General features: G+C 44.6%; 2 long non-coding RNA genes across 2 annotated transcripts; both read left to right on the top strand.

Annotated features, from left to right (window-relative positions):
• Positions 1 to 576: 576 nt before the first annotated feature.
• LOC119874315 lies at positions 577 to 11,755 on the top strand. The gene is made up of 3 exons (XR_005367498.1): positions 577 to 741; positions 9,307 to 10,276; positions 10,769 to 11,755. It is a non-coding gene; the product is annotated as an uncharacterized LOC119874315 (long non-coding RNA).
• Positions 11,756 to 11,823: 68 nt separating this feature from the next.
• Positions 11,824 to 15,849, top strand: LOC119874314. Its single transcript, XR_005367497.1, has 3 exons — positions 11,824 to 11,914; positions 13,099 to 13,146; positions 15,481 to 15,849. It is a non-coding gene; the product is annotated as an uncharacterized LOC119874314 (long non-coding RNA).
• Positions 15,850 to 21,854: the final 6,005 nt, after the last annotated feature.

Below are 21,854 nucleotides of genomic sequence, written 5' to 3'. Positions count from 1 at the left end.
CAATCAGAAACAGTATTTCTGATTTGCAGCTTACCTTGAAGCAAAATCTAAGATCCTGGCCATTAGGCAAGTTTCAGTCCATTACAAAAGCTTAATAATTCAGAAGAATTGTTCTGAGTCTAGAGTTCTGTTCTGGACGGCTTTCCCCACCTGACCACCTGGGCCCGTGCTGTTCGACGTGGTGGCGTCAGCCACTTGTGACTCCTGAGCCCCTGCAGTTGGCTCCTCCGAGCGGAGATGTACTGTAAGCATAAAATACACCTGAGATTTTAAAGGCCGTGGAGGTAATATTTTTAGATAAAAATACCTGTTTCTTTTTACTTTCTTGAAGGGTGCCACTAGAAAGTTAAAAATCACGTATGCGGCTCTCATTCTATGTCTATTAGACGAGCACTGGCCTGGACACCTCGGAAGTAAGCGTCATGGAGAGACCCTGTGGTATACTTTGTGCATTTATACTCCCTTTGAAGTACTCCAGAAGCAACATTAATTTACATAAAACCCTTGTGAGGAGGATAGAAAAATGCCTCTTACTAACATTTCAAGGCAAATAACTTCAAAGCATATTGTCCTCATGACTGTGATTCATGAGTCAGAGAAAAACTTTGGGTTCATGCTTCGGAGAGTAAAGCATTCAGGGTCGGCTCTTTCCCTCACTGCTAACTCTTCCTCAGGCCCAGTTGGAAACCAGAAAACTCTTGGGGTGGGAGCGGGGAGCGGTGTGCATTTGGGGAACTACAGGTAGGTAGTAATTTTGGCAGAACACGTCGCAGAGAGAGGGTTTTTAAGAAATGCTTGTTACACTGAGGGAAGGGGACTCACAAACGGAGGTTGAAAGCCTCGTGTTGCCAAATGACAACTGGCTGGAGGGAAGGCCGTGGCCCAAGACGGCAGTTCAACGCCTCCTCGCAGTGCCAGTGGTCACCGTCCCTCGGTGGCATGGCTAGGACAGGTCTAGCGACAGCGACGAAGATGGGGATCGCTGGGCAGACGCCAGGCGTGAGGAGCTAGTGCAGGGATGTAGGGTTCTGAGGTGCTAGAAAAAGGGAGAGGTCAGGGGTCTAAGGACATCAGGACACCATGCAAAACGTTGTGACAAGAATTCAATGTGTTTCAAGCCAATGAGCTTCAGGTCATTGAAAGAACTGCACCCAGGGGTGGGTGTAGGTACAGTACCGAACCTGCCAGAAGAGGAGGTGAGGTGTCAGGGGGTGGGGGGGGGGAAGCCCCGCACAGCAAAGCTTCGAGCAGCCACGTGCCTCTGACCTACCTCCGGCCTGAGCAGTGACGGTTCCGGATCACATCCGAATGTCTCGGTGCCAACAGGAGCGATGTCACTTGGTTGCTGATGGGATGGGAAAGGAGCCCAATGTGGATTCTGACAAATTTTCTAGGCGTTCGGGGTGTTGCTGTTTAAAATATGAACCAAGGTCCTTTATTTTTATTTATTATTATTATTTTTTGAACCAAGGTCCTTTAGTCGGTCTGTGGGGCTCTGGATTGGAGGGAAAAGGACAGAAATGAGGGGCTCTGATGCTACCGTGGCTCTTCAACACGGTTTAAGACAACAGAATGCTCCTTTTCTGACATCACCGCTGATACTGGGCATAAACTACTTGGCGATCGAGACATATGGTTAAACACTTCCCTTTTCTTTATGTTCTTTGCCTACGTGGAGGAACAGAACCAAAACTAAATATGTGGCATATAGGAAGTCATCATACGTAGGACCATCTGCTTTCACTATAACAATCTATCAAACAAGCCTAATCGAAATGATCCTGTCTCAAAATGATTGTAGGGTATCAAGCTTGAGAGCTGGTCTTTTTAACCTTAATATTATAAAGTATAGATGATGCCCAGCAGAGGAAATGCCTTCATGATCTTGTGATCCTAATCTGGGTTGAAATAATGGCTTTGGTGCCTTATTGATTTTGACCAAATGACAAAATTATCAGTTTAAGTAGCAGTTGCTTAAGAGCTGTGATCACTCTGCTGCTCTGGGGGGAATTCATGGGGTCTTCGTGCTATTATGATGCTTTGAAATCAAATTGATGACCCGTGTCTGAGCTAATAGCTGCTCTGAGACCATCCTTAATGATTTAGCGATGGAGTCCAAATTATAAGCGCAATGTTTGGTTTCCTCCAAGAATCCGAATCGTACCTTTTTCTTAAATAATCTCTGGACAGCATTGTTCTCTCTTAAAAGATGAGCTTGTCTTTACCTCATTCCCAGTTATGTGGTGAATTATAAAAATAGATACAGCTCTCAGATCTGACAATTTAATACTTTTCCTCAGTACTGGATTTATGTAGAAAATAGACATCTTCAAATTCTTGGTTATGGAACATCTGAACAAGCACAAATACTTCTATAACCCATAATTGCCAGTTTGGACCAAAAGGAAAAAAAAAAAAAAAGCATGGCTTTTTGTGGATTAAAGACTTAGATTTCAAGCACCAACTCCCCTCATCTCCCACTACCAAATCCAGCAGTCTTATAAATACAACATAAATTTGCATGCACTATAATTACTGTGGTCAATTATGCCCAAGCAAGCACATAGTTTTTCCTCAAACATTTTCATAAGCAAGGAAGAAACTGCCTTTGTGACTCATTTTTAGAGATGGCCCAACAAATTCAGGTCATGTGAGAGCTGACTTGCTGGTTTTTTTTTTTTTTTTTTTTTTTGCTTCCACATTTATGATGTGTTCATGTTTAGGAGAATCTAACTAAATCAACTTTCTATTACTTTGATCGGGTCCAGACGAAAAGTAACTACAAAATAGGTCAGAGTTCTTAATCCTGAGGATGTCTTTATAATAAGCAGACCTCTTGCTTACAAAGTAGTTTATGGCCATATATCCTCTAATATAATGCAATTATTAAAAAAAAACAGCTTTGTGGGAGTATCCTTTACATACTATAACATTCACCCATTGTAAGCTCAGAATTAAAAGATTTTTGTAAATTTATGTAGCAATGCAAACATTACCATATTTCAGTTTTAGAACATTTCCATTATCCCTAAAACTTCCCTGGTGCACTTTTATAGGTCATCCTGCTTCTACCTCTAACTCCAAGCAAAACGTTGATTTGCATTTTCCCTCTACAAATTTCCTTTTCCTAGATATTTCATATAAATGAGTTTTACAGCAGTTATGCCACTTGTGTCTTCTTTTTTGGGATTCATCTATGTTATACCATGTATCAGTTGTACTACCCTTTGATCGCGGAATAATATTCTATTTATGGATATTTCACATTTTAAAAAAAATCCACTTACCAGTTGATGAACATTTAAATTGTTTTCGTTTTTTGGCCGTTATGAATAATGCTGCTGTGAACATTCACTCGCGTGTCTTTGTGTGGACGTATGCATTCATTTGTCTTGCGTAGGTTCAAGAGAATTGAACTGCTTTGTCATATAGTAACTTTATGCTTAAATTTTTAAGAAACTATCAAACGTTTTCCGAAGTATCAGGGCCATTTTACTTTGCCACCAATAATACACGAGGGTTCTCATTCCTCCACATCGTTGCCAGTATTTTGTATTGTTTGTCTTTTTGATTATTATGCTAGTAGATGTAAAGTGGCATATCATATGGTTTTAACTTGCATTTTGATACTGACAAATCCCCCCCCTTTTTTTTTTGCCCATTTTTAAATTGGAATGTTTGTCTTATTACTGCGTTGTAAGTGTTCTTGACATGTTCAGGGTTCAAGTCCTTAATCAAACACATAATTGGTAAATATTTTCTTTTGGTCTGTGGCTTGCTTTTTTGTTTTCAAAAATGAAGTGCAAATGTTTGTAACCGTGATGAGGTGAAAATATTCCAAATTTTGGTGGAGTCCAATTTATCAGTTTATCAGCTTAAAAATATTCATGGGCTTTCCAGAAACCATAAGGGCACAGTCCAAAATCCACAGCACGACATACAAAGTCAGATGTGACTTCTGCGCATCACTGTAAGGCTTTAGCCCTTGACCTGATTTTGTCTCTTGTTCCATGTCCTAATCAAAATGGTATCTCTTGCACTCTCTCTCTCTCTCTCTCTTTTAAAAGATTTATTTATTTACTTGAGAGAGAGAGAGAGTGCATACAAGTGAGGGGAGGGTCAGAGGGAGAGAAAGAATCTCCAACAGACCGAGCCCACAGCCCTATGCAGGTTCAATCTCATGACCCTGAGCTCATGACCTGAGTGGAAATCAGGAGTTGGAGCTGAGCCGACTGAGCCACCAGGCACCCCTCGCTGGCACTCTTTTAATTGACCATGTCATTCGGGCTCCCTGTGCCTTTGTTCAGGTTGCTCTGTCCACTCAGAACAACATCCTGCTCTCCTTTCCGGAAACTCTCTGGCTGAGTTCTCTCTGTGACTAACTCCTCTAACTAAGATAACCTGGAAAAACCCTCCCTATGACCCAGGCTGGGTTAGGTGCTCTTCCGAAATGCCTATTTCAGTCTTACCACATCTCATATTATTCTATAACTTTAAAAAAATTATATTGTCTATTCTCCTTATCCAAGAATAAAGTCCTTTAGATGAAGGGCCATATTGCAGTATTTCTTTTTATTTGTAGTGCCTTGCATAACTGCAATTGTATTATAACTACTTAATAAGTATTGATTCAGTATACTGTGTTTTGGAAGTCATCAAGAGCCTGGCTTTAAAGAAAGCCAATCGACTTAGTGGATTATAGACAAGCAAAGAAAGGCATTTATCAAACCTACATGTTCAGGGGAATAAGAAGGATTCTGGAGTCAGCATCAAACCATTTATAGTTCATATTCTGGAAAGACACTGAACTATGTGCTTTACATTCATTTTCTCTAATACTCAAAACATTCTTGTGTGAGAGAGGTAACTTGATGTTCCTGTTTTATAGGAAAGGAAAGTCAGACTAAATGCTTTGACTGAGGCCACCTAGCCACTTGTAACAGGAAATAGTACAGGTCATTTATAAACTTAGCATGAGAAGAAATCATGGCTTCAAGGAACACATTTAACAAATGTCAGCGCTGTATGCCAGGCAGCATTCAAGGAGCTATGATTTAGAAGGAAAAGAAGAGACAATGTTTTCTGCAGTCATGGAGCTTACATTCTAGGTGGTAATGGATATAATGGATGCTGCTCTAACCAACGTTTTGAAAAAGACAATTATGAGCATTCAACTCACTTGAGATAATAAAGATAGGAAACGATAAAAAAAAAAAAAAAGTGAGCCATACAGACATGGGAATGCTTGTTTTATCCTTCATTTTTTTTTCCCCCTAAGTGGTAGTTGAGAAACAGGAACAGATTTTCATACACATAGGGCTTTGCCAGCAACATAGACATCATAACCTCGCCCTGGTCCTGGCCCTGGCCCTGGAGTAACTGTTTGGCCATGATATTTGTTAGAGAGACCAAGCAATGTCTCTGTGTGCAGTGTATGCTGAGGAAAGGGTCAGAAGGGAAAGGAAAATTGGAAAAGGCAGGATAAGGTAGGAAAGTTGAAAATGCAGCAGGAAAGAGAGAGAGCAGAGACACATAATCACTGTCAAGACTACCAGCTGTGGTTCTGCTCTCTAAATCCTCAGGGTAGGGCCTGCCCATACTGATCATTCTTCTTCTCCTCCTCCTCTTCTTCCTCTTCCTCCTCTTCTTCCTCTTCCTCCTCCTCCTCCTCCTCCTTTTTCTTCTTCTTCTTCTTCTTCTTCTTCTTCTTCTTCTTCTTCTTCTTCTTCAATTTTATTTATTTATTCATGAGAGACACAGAGAGAGGCAGAAGGAGAAGCAGACTCCCTTCAGGGAGCCCGAAGTGGGACTTGATCCCGGGACCCCAGGATTGCCCCCTGCGCCAAAGGCAGAGGCTCAACCACTGAGCCACCCAGGTGCCCCACTGATCACTATTCCATGATTTAGGGCCTAACACAATGCCTATCACTTAACTGGTGTTCATTAAGTGTATTAGAAATATGATTTATGAAATGAGTCTATTCTTTACATCAAAAAATATATTTGTCGATTGCTCTGATAGCCTAATCATAGGGTAAGGTTTCGGTCTCTGCCCTCAAGGGATTGCACCCAATATTTGGGGAGAGAAACATAATCAGATTATTCAAAGGAGAGTATGATAAATACTGTAACAGAGAGGTGAATAAAGTGCTATGAAAATGCTGGAAAGAGATGCTTGCTCTGTCTCAGGACTAGGGGAAGGCTTCATGGAGAGTATGGCATTTGAGCTAGGCGGGTTATTTAAGGCATGGTCCGCATATACTGAGAATGGCACAGTGGCTAGAAACAAAACACACGGACAGAAGAGGTTGGGGACACATGTGAAATTTGCAAGGCCAGTCTAAACATTTTTGTTACGGCCTGGAACACCTGGTAGGCAGTAGGGGCACGCATTGGTTCACCCCCTGCTTTGCCATCAGAGCTATCTTCTTAAAAATATGTTTTACGCTGCTAATACCCTTCTCAAAGCCACAAAGCCACTCAACCATCACAAAGTATTATGTAATATGGGTTTCCACATGCTGATGAGGTCTCTAGATAGACATGAACACGAAAGTCCCATTGTGGAAGCCCTAGTCCCCATAAGTCATTGAACTTTCATGGCCTTGGCCCTGCTTCCCCGTATCCATGACTGGTATAATCCTCACTTTCACTGAATTAGTGTAGGTCTGTGTAACCAGTGGGACACAGAGGGAATGAGGTACGCCTCTTCTAAGCTACATCATAAAATATATTGGGGCATCTGTCTTATTCTCTCTTGGTTTACTTGCTCTGGGGAAAGCCAGTCACTATGTCCTAATGTGGCCTATGGGGGCCTCCTGGTAGCAGCTGTGTAAATGAGCCACCTTGGAGGCAGACTCTCCAGCCCTGAGCAAGCCTTCTGACGGCTGCAGCCCCAGCAGGAATCCCGACTCCAGCCTTCTACGGACTCTGAGCCAGAGCCACCAGCTAAGCCACTCCCAAATACCAGACTCGTCAGCATTTTTAGATAATAAATGTTTGTTGTTTTAAGCCACTATATTTTAGGATGATTTGTTAGGCAGTAATTGATAATTCATATATCATTGATCATAAAGTCTGGGTTAAAAGGAGCTCCAGAGATTAAGTGGGGCAGGCACTGATAACCGGGTTCAGCATTTCCCACTGACGCTGGAAGAGATTTGATCAGAGTTGGCACATGCTGGGACTTCTTTATGATCCCCAATTCCAAGAGATGTAGGGCTTAGTCCAAGCTTGCATGTTTAATTAATGATAAGAACTCCAATTTCTGACTGTAAGTCCAGGTCTCCTGTCACTATATTGTCCTATGATCCATAAAAATGATTAAATTTAATCTTTTTCATTTATAGGAGATATCTACCCACTTGCCGAAGATCAGTCACTCAGTTTGTCCAGAATTACTCATCTGGGAAGAAGATATTATAGTGTTTAGGAGAATGGAAGTTTGAATGCTAATTGTGGTGGACTGGATAACAGCCCCAGAGATATCCAGGTCCTAACCCCTGGAATCTACACAACCTTTTTTTTTTTTTTTTTTTAAGATTTTATTTATTTATTCATGAGACACACACACACACACAGAGACAGACAGACGAGAGAGAGAGAGAGAGAGAGAGGCAGAGACACAGGCAGAGCGAGAAGCAGGCTCCACACAGGGAGCCTGATGTGGGACTTGATCCCAGGTCTCCAGGGTCACGCCCTGGGCCAAAGGCAGGCGCTAAACCGCTGAGCCACCCAGGCGTCCCTGGAATCTACACATCCTACCTTATATGGTGAAAGTGATTTTGCAGATGTAATTAAGTTAAGGATCTCGAGGTGGGGAGATTATCCTGTATTATCTGGATAGAATAGAATCTAAATGTGATCACAAATGTCCTCATAAGAGGGAAGCAGAAAGCTATTTGATAAAGGAGAGGAGAAAGCAATGTGATGCAAGGAGAGAAAAGATGATGTGGGGATCCCTGGGTGGCGCAGCGGTTTGGCGCCTGCCTTTGGCCCAGGGCGCGATCCTGGAGACCTGGGATCGAATCCCACATCGGGCTCCCGGTGCATGGAGCCTGCTTCTCCCTCTGCCTGTGTCTCTGCCTCTCTCTCTCTCTCTCTCATTGTGTGACTATCATAAATAAAAAAAAAAAAAAGATGATGTGATGCATGAGCCAGGAGCCAAGGAATGAGGACAACATCCATCCTGGAAAAGACAAAGAAACAGATTCTCCCCTAGAGGCTCCAGAAGGGACCAGCCCTGCCGACCCTTTGATTTTGCCCTACTGAGATGGATTTCTTTTCTTTTCTTTCTTTTTTTTTTTCCTGACATGGATTTCTGATTTCTGACCTCCAGAACTGTAACAGAATCCATTTGTGTACTACCACACAGAATATTAGTTCCAACACATCCTAATCCTGTTAGTTTGTGAAAGATCATCTTTCCAAGACTCGGTTTTGTCCTCTGTAAAATGGGAACAACAAAATGTCTATTTCACGGAGTTGCTGTTAGGTTGAATAGGATCATTCACGTAAAGGCTCCGGATAGGGCTTGGCAAATGGAAAGTTCTTTATAAAGTTGGCTGCTGAGTTGGTCTAGACAGGAAGATTACAACATTTTTTTTTTTTTTTGCCTCCTTTTGAAAACCCAAGTAGAGTACTAAGTCGTTCTTGCAATATAGAAAGGGTTGAATATTTATTAGCTGTTCTCTTGTTACTACCCTCCCAGGCACCCTGACCCTGTTTGCTTCATCTTCTCTGATCGTCCTTTCTCAAGAGTTGACTGCAGGATGCAGAAAAGGCCAGTGGATGGAATGGCTGGAAAATAACCGACGAATGAGAGAACTAAAGAGGGGTTTGAAAGGATTTCTTTGCCTATTATCTGCTTCAGAGAAAGCCACACAAAACAGTTGAAAAGTTATCCTGTTTGTAAAGCTCTCTAGAGAGGAGGTGCCCACTAACTTCCCTGGTAATTCCCCTTGGTGCCTACGAAGACTGTTCTTGATTTTCAAAGAAGCCTTCGCTGATGGCTGTAATTCTTCTGTGTAAAAAGTAACAGAATGGTTTTATTTCTGAAAGCTCCTTGACACCCAATGCTGCTTGAAAGAGTCTATCACGAAAGCCGCCCTGTGTAAGTTAGGGGGCCGTGTCTGCAGCTCAGCTTTGGGACCACTGAAGGTAGGAAGCAGCGTAGTCGTAAAAACTGTTTCTTTTCCTTATCCTGGATTCAATTTCAAAGTTTCACTAATGAAAAAGGAAAAATATATTTATTATAATAAATACATTCACTTACATTATGCTTTCCCACAACTCTGTTTTCCGTAGATGCTGATATGTTACCACGTTCTACGGATTTGGCGTTTGTATCCTGTTGTTTACACGTACTGATTGCATTTGCATAGATGCAGCGCTCTGTGGTTTCCGTCATGAGCCTTCGTGGGCAGGAACAGCTCCTGTGCCATCCTCTCAAAGGGGACATCTCCAAGCTCATCCTCTGTGCTTCATGGAACCCCTTGGGCCCTGTGATCGTCTTATGATGATAGAGATGATGCCGTCAGAAGATGAAGCCAAAGGAACCTTTTTAAAGTAGGCTCAGGTGCTGTTGGGTCTTCTTCAGGGGGTGTCTCTCCGTTTACAGAGTAGAGAACTGAGGAATCACCGCTGTGTGTATCATCATGAACAAACCCCTATGGCCAAACAGCCAAGGCCAGTGATTTTCTAAAGCCCTGCAAACCCCTGGTCCTGTTAGTGCGACACGGCTGCGGAAACAAGTGAGTCTGGTTCACTGACTTGGCCTCTAACGCCAGATGGAGGACGGAAGACCAAGCTCCATCTTTTCTCTGAACGTGCCTCAACCGAGGACATTGTCCGTCTCCATCCCTGAATCCTATGTTTGCCCCCCACCACGGGCAGCAGTTTCATTAGAGGGGAGTGCGTTTTTTTTCCTAACGTAGCCTGGATGGGCGGATACGTGTTGAGCTAACAAGGTGTGGGGCCTGGTACAGGAATAAGGTCAATCTGAAGTCAGCTGACTCGGAGGTCTTTCCCTCCAATGCAGACCCAACTACCCAAATCGGAAATGGAGGCCGACCTCTCTTGATTGAAGTGGCCTTGTTCAGCCAGCAGAGACCCATAGGTGAGCTAGAGCCCGCCTCCACCATTCGGAGGGTTACTGCCTCGCAGCTGCCCCCGGATGGTAGCAGCTGAACAGAACCCTAGTAGGTCTTTCCTGACAGCTTTGGGAGGAGCCACGCGCAAATAACTGTTTCCTAGTTCGATGCTCTGGTTGTCCAAGGTAGGTGAGGGATGAACAAAGGCGGATCTCGAAGGAGATAAGAAGCTCACACCAGCCCTGTGCTTCTGTAGGGAATCAACATTTAACACAGAACCTAAAATCCTCCCGGCCTTAGGGAACTCGGTTCACGGGTTCTAGAAGAAAAGACGAAACCTTCATTCATCTTTACCCTTCACGTGGAGAGATCCTGTTGCCTAACTGCCTCAACCCAAAGCCCGTAGATTTTGATGCATTTTATCTGTTTACACAAGATCAGCTCCCACCGTAAACACGGAGTTCTGTTTATAACAGAAGGGCAGTATCTGCGGGTCGCCGGAGCAGAGAGCTCCAAGCTCTTTTTTTTTTCCTTTTCGCAGAGACTCCAGAGGAATGTGCCTTTGCACCGGCTCATAGCATCCCTAAATCATGATTAATTTAAAGCCCTTTCTCTCCCTGGTTAGGCCTGACACAAGCAACTGCTTTGCTGTCACATTGATTTTTCTGTCCTTGCAGATTCAAAGCCAGGGCTGAGTCCTCCTAACAGGGCGAGTTCTCTGACAAGGAAGTTTTGCAACCGAATTTACAGCTGGAGTCAAGCTTGTCAGTGAGGGCCAGAGGGGAACTGTCGCAATCCACTGGTTAAGTATGCATTTAATAGTGTTTATCCAAGCAAGTTTGTGATTTCTTCACTCTCTCCAACAAATATGTTATTTGTAATACCTATCTTCTCCAATCTAGGTGTTCGAAAAATGTCTCTAACGTGTGTGGGCTAGAACACATTTTGTTTTTCTGTGGGTATATTATTTAACAAGGGAAGTCTTTGAGGAACTATCAAAAACTGCTTGTCATCTTTCCAAATCATCTCTCTCTGCAGTGACCATGACTTAATCCTGAAGGAAAACAAGGTAATCTTTTCAAATAAACATTCTCAAGGATGTTTAGAGGGAACTCAATTGCTAGTATGCAGAGCCCTCCCTGTGACTGAAATAGTTATATTGAAGGAGTCCAATTACAGTAAGTTGGAGTGTTTGTAAGCATTTGGGTATTTTCAGATGATTAACAATAATAAGCTAAATTGCAAACAAAGACTCGTGCGTGTGTGTGTGTGTGTGTGTTCGAAGAGTCACTTGGGATCTTGTTGCTTAATGCTGTTGGTGGAAAATGAAGCACAGGGTACATAACCGCCTTCAGGAGTAAGGGGGGTGGTGAGGAACATTGGCAATATTTGGAACCTAGGCCCATTAGCTTTCGTGGGGCCAACCCGCTTCTGGTAAGAGTAACCAAGAGATGGAGAAACATTTGGTCATGAAGTGAAAAGAGAGCCCTGAAACCAATGCAATTGGTTGTGTGCAACTTATCAGCACACTACTCCTACTCTCAAGGAACTTGGCATGCAATAAAAGGGGAAAATGCAGAGTATGGATTGAATGCACAAAGCTTACGTGGCTGAGAGAGTTAATTCAACCAACACAGCCCATGGACACTAGAGTTTATCGTATTGCTGACAGCATTATTTTGTATTACAATCTCCCCCCCCCCCCAACCCCCGGTCTCTTGCCTTCTGGTCACTGAGCTCTTGAAGGACAGACGTCTTTTCATGTTCGGGCCCGAAGTCCTAGGACTTGAGGCTAATCCTGGCACAGAGGAAGACAGGGAGGGGTGAGTGAATAAATTCGGTCTTGGGTTTGATATTTTTTCCTCCTATTGTTTGTGGTCCTGATGTTCTCTAATTTATCATTTGTTGCTTAAGATGCCTTACATTCAGGGCCACCTGGGAGGCCCAGTCGGTTAGGCGGCCAACTCTTGATTTCTGCTCAGGTCATGATCTCAGTGTCCTAGGATTGAGCCCCGTGTGCTCAGCGAGAAGTCTGCTTGAGATTCTCTCTCTCCCTCTCCCTTGGCGCCTCCCCCAGCTTGTGCTCTTTCAAATAAATAAATAAATCTTAAAAAAAAAGATGCCATACCTTCAAAGCGTCTTTTGAAATACGTCCCTGCTTATATGTGACATAAATATATTATTTCTTTGTTAAAAACTTATAGCACTGCCAGGCAATGGAATTACAATGTGAGCCACAGGCACAATTTTACATTTTCTAAGAGCCACATTAAAAAAGTAAAAAAAAAAAAAAAAAAAAAAAAAATTTAACCAAACCCATCTAGAGCATTGCCATTTCAACAATAAATTATCAATTAACAAAATTACTAGTAAGAGTCCTTGCATTCCTTTTTTCAAAGGCTTTTAAAACCCAGTGTGTGTTTTATATTTAAGAGTCATCTCAATTCAGACCTACTTTTGACTACAATGAAGGCTACCATATTTCAAGTGATCAATGAGCTCATGTAGGCGCCGTGTTGTTGAGCACAGCTCTAGAGTTGGTCTGTCGGGGTAGGGACTATTTCCCCTGCCTGACACTCAACCACTGCTACTCTGTACATTCTCGACGCCCATATTCAGAAATAATCCCATCCTCAGTGCTCCACGAAAACTGGGAGATCAACCATCCTGATTTACCCAAGGGTTTTCTGGGACACAGGACTTGGTCTCCAGCAAAGCAGAACGGCTTGTCATCCCACATGTAAACCATGCCCGTCCCATTAATGCATCTTATCCTCTTGGCCACAATGAGTGGCTCAGACGTAGAACACATAAACCGGTTGCCAGCCAGGGGATTTTGTGGGAACCACTGGGAGAAAGAGACTTATTTTCTGCTGCAGTTACTATCTTGAGCTTCAGCTAATATTCTTTATATCACGAGGAACCTCACTGATGATAATTCCTATTTTGGAGAAAACCAGAGGTAGGGAAAAACTGAGTCTTGTTTGACTTTTTCTTTTATTTTTAGTTCCTGGATCCAGCCTTGTGTGAAGCTACTCTGCCCTTGACCTTTTCAGTAAGCCAATAAATTCTTTACCTCTACCTTCATTTTTTTTTTCTTGTTTGTTTAAACCATTCAGGTTAGATTTCCATCACTTGAAACTAGATGTTTCATAAACATAAAAGATGTTTAAAAAAAAGAAGAGTGCAAGAAATCTACTTGGAATTCTTCAGGCTCATAAGAAACATAATTGGAGATTGTCTATTTTTCTTGCACATGGCCTTCTTGAGCTACTGGGGGGGATGTGTGTGTGCACGTGTACGTGAATATGTATGAGTGCGTGTGTGTGCATGAGTGAGTGTGTATGTGCTCTTTTTATGCAGCTTGGGAACATGGGGTCTCTTTGTGACAAAGGGGTTGAAGTTGGTGAAATAGCTACATATTGGCAATAACCTATGAGTTAGTGGGGATATTTTAAAGTAGGAAGCAAGGGAGACCTGCTGTTTGTTTTTTTCTTTTTTCTCTCCTGTCTCTTTCTCTCTTGCTCCCAAACCTTTGCACTTTGCCCCTGTTGTGGGTGCTTTGCTCCACTGTAATGACTTGCACGATGGATCAAGGTCTCATTCTAGGTGTTGGAACAATCTATACCTGGTGAGATTTCCAACGTGTGGGCTCGGGTCTCTTGGGAGATCGTAGAGTTGTGAAGTCGGGCATCTGAAAACCCATCCCTCCGTTTATCTCTTCTAAATCAAAAAGATGCTAAAAGTGAAATCCTTAGCATGTGGAAGGATTATAACATTTTTTGACAGCTCCAGGAGAAGAGTGAGCAGGTATTCCATAGATGTCATTGCGCTACTAATGCATAACTTGACAAGGTTAATGTTCTAGGTGAAGCATGGAACGTATATTATAGCATAATATTTAGATGCCATTAAACAAATTTATTTTTAAGACTATTATGTTCTTGGCGTATTTAACATCTGGTGGAGAAAACAGGCTTAGAAACACATGTCTACAGAACCATGTGTGAGTATATAAAGAGCTAAGGAACACCACTGCAGAGGAAAGGAGGAGCAGAGGTGGGGATGGTGGGCAAGGGGCCTCGAGACCATCAGAGAGGCTCCCCGCAAGCCTGGCGCCTGAAGCCTGCCACGGTGAAGGGTATCTGCTCTATTGCAAATGTCTTCACCTTTTTCAGAAGGGAGTTCCATCATTTTACAATGACAAATTTCACTTTGTTTTTCCGCATCATAGCGACATAAGTGACAGGACCTTGACTTGTGGGGCAGAAGCATTGGGTTCTTCACTGGATTTGCTGGATTGGTTGTCGATAATGCCTGTGGGCAAAATCTCTTAAGTGTTTGCAGCTGGAGTTTCCTCATCTGTGAAGTAAGGCAGGTCAACCGATTCATCCAGAATAGGATCCTTCGCCAAGTTCAGAAACTACAAGTTCAGACACCTCTGTTTCTACCTTTACCGTCCTCCTGTGAAGAATCATTACCTGGAAACCACGATCTAGAAGCAAGGCATTGCAGCCAGAAATCAAGGGAACTCAGCCTACAAGGGAAAAATTACATCTCATTTTATTTTTTACCAAAGTCAAAAGATCATCCCATCACAGCAGCGGGATTTCTTCCCGCAAATATAGCCTAGGACAGACTAGTGAAGGTTTGGCAAATCAGGTTAAGGATGGCAGGAGGAGTCTCCCCAAATGCCCCAGTCTAGGATTCCTGGATTCACAAATAAAGAATAGCGAGTTTCATCTAATGTTTAATAAATATCTCAAACTTTTCCAATCTGCAAGTAGAACAAAATGAAAAAAAAAACCCAAACATTTTTGTATGGGCATAATTTGGAAGCCTATCAAATTCTTAAAATGCATTAAATGCATTTTAATTTTAGAATTTAGATTTTTCAAGAAATTGGCTTGCTTGTTACGTTTAATTTTATCATGTCGGGGGATGCATTGGTGCATGTAGTTATGAAGTCAGGTAGAGAGAGAGAGAGCTGGGGCCAGAGGTAGTGGGAGTCTATCTGCTATTTTGTGTTCCCCAGAGTTTAGTAGGTCTGCAGCTTGAAGATCAAAATCACCTTTACAATCACATAAGAAAATGAGACGCTAGGAAGGGAATAACTATTTATTGACCACATCGGTGCACTTAGCCTCTGACACTAGATTTTTTTGGTTTTTAAACACTTTTTAAGATTTGATAATATTTGATAATATTTTAATATTTAATATTTTCATTTTTTTTAGATGCTAGTGCAAATATCTCCTTATGCTTCCCGAACACATGTGGCAGTTAATATCCCCTGTATCTTAATAAGCAGAGTAATATACCTTCACCTTAAAAATCCGTAGAAGATTCTATTTGGCTTTTACAAAATGAATGTTTTTCCTCACTGCAGGTTGGACTCGGTCTTTTCCTTCTCTGCAGTAAGCATGTGGCCGAGGGGTCATGCACCGGCTGTCCTGACGCTCTTCCAGGTTCAGCTGTTTCTTCAAAGGACACCGCTGCCGGATTAAACCCCGGATGCTCCTTAGGGTGCGTCTGGAGAGCCGTCCCATTCGTGGTACTGGAGTCACAGACCTTGCCACATTCATCCAAAGCCAGGTTCCAGCACCTGCCTTTGCTAATTACTGGGTGACACTCCCAGGAACATCTCGGGGACCCTTCCCTCCACCTCTGCTACGTTACACGTGGCCAGCACACCTCCGTCCTGCACCGTGCTCGGTAGAAAAGCCAATGGAAGGTATGGCCAAGCATCAAAAACAAGCGTCCCCAACCACTTCCTGCTGAGCGTGACTGGAGCTCTTACTGGAGTAAGAGCTCAAGGCCTTCGCCGTCTCAGAAGCGGATGTGTCTCTAAGTTTGTCTTTCTCTCCATCTCTTGTCCCCCCTTGGTGGCCCTTCCCGCCTCCCCCCCCCCCCAGCTTTGGCCTCACTGTCCAGGCTGCCACAGCTGCCTCAGGGGCCCAGGGCTACCTGGCTGCAAAGCCAAGGGGGCTCCCCTTGCGACACACTTCTGCTGCTGCACATTCTGGGCCCTTCTGCTGGGGGTTCCTCCTTTAACAACTTGCCAGGCCGAGCTGCTGAGCTGCCTACCCACCCCCCCCCCCAGCAGCAAGGAACCTACAGTTGGAATATTAGGCTCCCTTCTTCCTTCACCCACAGTGGAGCCCCGGCCTGGTGGGGGCAATAACCGTGGCGGCCGGGCAGCCTGGTGGTAAGGACCATGGGGCCCCTGGCTAACCCTTTAGGACCGTGGCCCCCCACCATTTGTCTGCTCTCCCTTGAACCTTTCGACCCCCTGCCACATCTCTGCCCGACAGGAGAAGTGACGCTGCTCGAGCCAACGACAGGTCGTGCCCTCTAGTTCCCTCATCCGGAGGCTGGTGCGGGGAAGGTCAGGCTTACCCACCGTCCAACCACTCACCCTGCCCCGGTCTCAAGCCACGTGGCAGGAGAGAGCAGGAGACCCTCCTGTGTCCGTCTGTCAGCCACTCATTTGGGGCAAACTGCAGCCCTCTGAGCTTCACTGGGAGGGGCCCGGCGAAGGCCTGCTGGCTGCTCTGAGAGGGCGGCCTGTGCTCCTGCCCTTTCAGCAAGCCTCCCGGCCCACAGTCCAAGCCGCAGGAGGGCCTTCCTCCTTCGGGAATCTCCACTGAATCATAAAACCTGGGGGAACTGTAGTCTAGCACCTTTCCCAGATTTGCTTTCCTTTGTTCCCCTAAGCGCCCTTTGCGTGGCAACCCAACCGCACCGGTTAGCATCCCCTGAGCCCGGCCAGGTGCCCCTGCCAGCCTGCACAACTCCCGAGGGCTCCGTCCACGCCCAGCCCCTGCTCTGCTCTGCCCCCCCATCCCCCCACCCCCACCAGGAAACACCTGGTTCCTTTTCAAAGGCATGTTTCAGGTATGTCTTCCATTTACCTGGTAAACTTTTCTTTTGCCTGTGGACTCTGAGAAAATGACAGAAAAAACAAATTTTGGGGTCTAAAGGATCTCCTTCTGCTCTTGGGCTCTACTGCTTGCTACATCCCATTGGAGAAACTACTGGGGCTCTCTGGCCTCAGTTTCCTCAGCTGCAAAGGGAGCTGAGGACACTGCAAGAGAGTGATGGTTTTCTGATGGGCGTCATTCACGTGAATGACCCAGCACAATGTCTGGCACTTTGTGGGCACTCGCCAAATATTAGCCAGTATCCCTTCTTGGAAACCTCCGCTGTTACATTTCTGTTATTTTATTTTATTTTATTTATTTTATTTTATTTTATTTTAATTTATTTTAATTTATTTTATTTTATTTATTTATTTGAGAGAGAGCAAGTATAAGCAAAGTGAGAGAGAAAGGGAGAAGCAGACTCTCTGTGAAGTGGGGAGCCCGAGGCAGGGCCCTATTCCAAGACCCTGGGATCAGGATCTGAGCTGAAGGCAGATGCTTAACTGACTGAGCCACCCAGGTGCCCCTAAATTTCTGTTTAAATAGCTGTTTGCAGAAATATATCCTGTGTTAGATGCCAAGCCAGTTAAGAGTGGGCACTATGGAGGCACCTGGGGGGCTCAGCGGTTGAGCGTCTGCCTTTGGCCCAGGGCCTGATCCTGGCGTCCCGGGATCGAGTCCCACATTGGACTCCCTGCATGGAGCCTGCTTCTCCCTCTGCCTCTCTCTCTCTCTCTCTCTCTCTCTCAATCTCTCTCTGTCTCTCATGAATAAATAAATAAAATCTTAAAAAAAAAAAAAAAAGTGTGGGCACTGTGGCTTATCAGCACAGGGTTTCCTGCAGCCTTGCACCTTGCTGTGTACCCGTTGGATGTGCGGGCACCTTGGATACACCAATGTGTTTCTGGGAAGGTATGAAAGATCATAGACCTGTGAAGCTTGGCTCAGTAGGTGAAAGCAGGACTGGGTACAAAGCCCAATTTCTTGAAAGCCTTTGCTGAACTCGGCAAGGTCCTTAAGGATAGGGTGGTTGCAGGGAGGAAGTGTCCATCTCTGTGTGCAGGCTTATATTATTTAGGGCCCCAGGGTGACCTCTCCCTGGGATCATGAACAAGATGAATCAGGAGAAGAGAGAACAGAGATGGGGCCAGCTGTTCTCAGATCCTAAGACATTCCAAACAAGGGGGAGAGACTTAGTTTTTCCTGATTAATCTTTGATGATTTATTCTTTGGACATCATTTAAAAGGAGCATTTTAAAGTAAATTAATTGAACTCCCATGACCTTTTACCCTACTTGTATCATCAAAAGAAACTAGATCTTGAAATTAAAAAGAATACTTGATTTATTTTCTGTGGCTTACAAACTACTGAGGAATGTCAGATTTTTTTTTTTTAATTACAAATAAAAACTGTAGCCTTTTCAGCAGCAAGTTGAAGTATCCCGTTTAAAACATCCCAATTTTAGCAAATGGGTGTTGAGTGAGGGGTGTCATCTGCATGGATACATGATAAATATATAATCTAAGACACACAAAAATGAGATAGTATTAGTCATCTTTAAAACAGTCATTTCCCCTTTCACCATACCGACCTGATAATATTCTTGAGTTCGCGTCTCTCCAGCAATACCCAAATAAATTCTCATTAGTACAAACCAGTGTTTTTCAACATGCAGGTAGCAGTCCATTAGGGAGTTACAAAATCAGGTTTGTGGTCTTTTTTGTTTTTGTTTGTTTGTTTTTGTTTTTTGATTAACTGAATAGAGTAGAATAGGGAATAAAATAGAATAGAAGGTATCTGAATGTGTCACATAGTAAGGATGATTTTTTTTTTTTTTATAAAACTTCCATTTGCCTTTCATATGGGCGTTCTGAAGTGTATTTATGCATCCAGTGAGTTGGGGTATAGCGTGTAATTCTCACTCTGAAGTGTTGAAAGCTGCTTAATCTGTCGGGCTCCTTGGTGCTTTAGTTACAAATTGGTGATTTTTCTTAAAGCTCTGGCCAATGAGATGTCAAGGGAGGTCGGCTGGGAAAGGTGGGGTTTGGGAAAAGATTCTTCCCTCAAATTATGCTATGTCGTGGAGCTACTGTCTTGTCTTCCGCTGGATCTTGTCGTATCTGTAATGCTTTCTAGAGCTGGGGTACCCCACGCTGCAACCGCAAAGGGAGCCCATATGAGATCACGTGGAGTGTAGCGAAATGGAAGGAAGATGGAGGGAATCTGGGTCTTAGGTTTACTGTTAAACTGTGATATTAAATACTTCTGGAAATACTCTACCTCTGGGCTGGTTACATGAGATAATAAATCCCCGAACTGTTTAAACCACTTGGGTTAGTATTTTGTGACCCACGGCTGAAAGAACCCTGAGGGATAATGAACATCTATGTCAGGAAGCACAAGTAAACTGAACACTGGTGTTGAGGTGTGGCGGGAGGAAAGCTTGGAGAGGTAGCGGGGATCGGATCATGAAGGATGCTAAATTCCTGGACCAAACGTTGATACGGACACAGTACAGGCTTGTAGTATTGAGTATAGACCCAGGAATAGACTGTTTGGGCTCAAGTCTATGTCCTACTTATTAGCTTGAGAAAGCAATTGTTTTGAGCAGTGGGTTGGAATGCTAAGCGGTGCCATTGTCCAGTATGGATTGAAGGTTGGGAGAATGGAGACAAAAGAACTGGGGAGAAGACTGTGGTGACAAGCCAGCAGCGAGCAATGGGGACGTGCTCTGGAGATGGAAAGAAAACCCATAGGAAGGAGGCACTAAGCAGGTGGACTTGGTAGACTGGTCCTGAGCGATGGATGGGGCAGGGGAAGGACTCCAGCCCGGTACTGATTTCAGTGCTGGAATCCTTAAGTGGGGAAGGGATGTGGTGGGGTGGGGGTCAGGAGAGGGTGGGGGTAACTTCCCATGATCCCCCTCACGGGATGGCATGGACTTATAATTTCCTCATCCCAAGCCTCATTTTGTGGATGTTGGGCCAAAGTCCTGAGAAGTTAAGATCTTCTGGTTGATATGTAAATGGAAAAGCTCAGATTTAATCCCAGGCCCTTTTTAGTTCTCATCTCTTGAGAGTTACCCAGGACCAAGACAAGAAATAGAGAAATCATTGGGAGGTGAACAGGTTCTAGTGAGGAGATAGGGTTGAAACTGCAGATCCATAATACAGATAAGTAAATAAAGGAGAGAGAGTGAATAGTGCTTGAGGACAGATCTTTTCAAAATAATGTTTTTTTAATGGGAAAAAAATTAAAAAGCCAGGTGAGAAAACAAAGACAACTATTAGTGGAGACAGCGTGAGGAATGGCTGTGAGGAGAATGAGGATGGCATAGATGTAGTGAGTTCCACGGGAGAATGTGCAGCAAGAGACAGGGAGGCCTCTGGGGCCACAGTGAGGGGGGGAGGCCTCTGGGGTCACAGCGAGAGGGGGAGAGGCCTCTAGGGCCACAGCGAGAGGGGGGAGGCCTCTGGGGTCACAGCGAGAGGTGGGGAGGCCTCTGGGGCCACAGTGAGACATGGGGAGGCCTCTGGGGCCACAGCGAGACATGGGGAGGCCTCTGGGGTCACAGCGAGACACGGGGAGGCCTCTGGGGTCACAGTGAGAGGTAAGGAGGCCTCTGGGGTCACAGCGAGACACGCGGAGGCCTCTGGGGTCACAGTGAGAGGTAAGGAGGCCTCTGGGGTCACAGCGAGACATGGGGAGGCCTCTGGGGTCACTGTGAGATGTAAGGAAGCCTCTGGGGTCACAGCAAGAGGTGGGGAGTCCTCTGCGGTCACAGTGAAAGGTGGGGAGGCCTCTGGGTCACTGCTTTAGAGACAAAGGGAAGCAGGGGCCAAGAAAAGAGTACCAAATACAGTAAGAAATGGCTTCCTGGTGACTTTCAAGCAAGAAAACCCAATAAGCTTGACAACCCTATGGGCTAGATGATAGGATAGCGGGAGCAAGCGGAGGAGATTGTGGACCATTCATGAAAAGTCACAATGGAAAGGAAGGATTTGACACAAAGGGAAGATCTTTTCTCGTGTAGAGTAAAAAAAGTCAGGGGGGATAATGTGGGGGAATTTTAGAAAAGGAGAATAACTGGTGGAACAGAAATCTGGAGCAAGGTAGACGGAGGGGAGGGAGGAAGAGGGACCGAAGAAGGGGAGGAAGGAGATGGAGGAGGAGGAGGAAGGAGTGGTCCCCAGCAAATAGGGGGAGATTTATTTTCAGGGACGCGGGGGAAGGCATGGAGGTAATATGTGTATCAGCAGCCTTGTCATTTATTTATTTATTTATTTTATTTATTTATTTTTATTTTTTAATTTTTTTTAGCCTTGTCATTTAAAAGAGGTGGGAGTGACGAGGCCACCCACAGCGGCCCAGGGGCTGTGGCTGTCCCGGAGCACTTGCGGCCTTACCCTGGAGGGAGCTCGCACCCGCTCCCTGCCGCGTTCCCGGTTGTGCCCCCCGTGGAAAGAGCTCAGAATTCTAGTCCTGCCTCTGCTCTAATTCGTTGGAAAGTCTTATATTTAACGATTTCATTTATTTTTTATTTATTTGACAGAGAGAGAGGGCGCTGGATCGCAGGACCCTGGGAGGAGGCCTGAGCAGAAGGTGGACACTTCCCTGACTGAGCCACCCGGGCTCCCCGGAAAGTCTTATTTTTAAAAAAAACTATGTAAATACTTAAATATTCCTTCCTTCATTCCATTAAGGGAGTTAGTTTCTTTGGTTCATATAATAGACCACCGCGCACACGTCCGCACTGTCTTGTGGTGGCGTCCACTAAGGTGATGACGAGGACGACGGGGATGGTGAGGACGGGGACCAGTCCCAGGCAGCCGATAGCAG

Source organism: Canis lupus, chromosome 12 (assembly GCF_011100685.1).
Source record: "Canis lupus familiaris isolate Mischka breed German Shepherd chromosome 12, alternate assembly UU_Cfam_GSD_1.0, whole genome shotgun sequence".
NCBI lineage: Eukaryota > Metazoa > Chordata > Mammalia > Carnivora > Canidae > Canis > Canis lupus.
The sequence above is the reverse complement of the archived record's forward strand: the minus strand, read 5'-3'. Positions and strand labels throughout refer to the sequence as shown.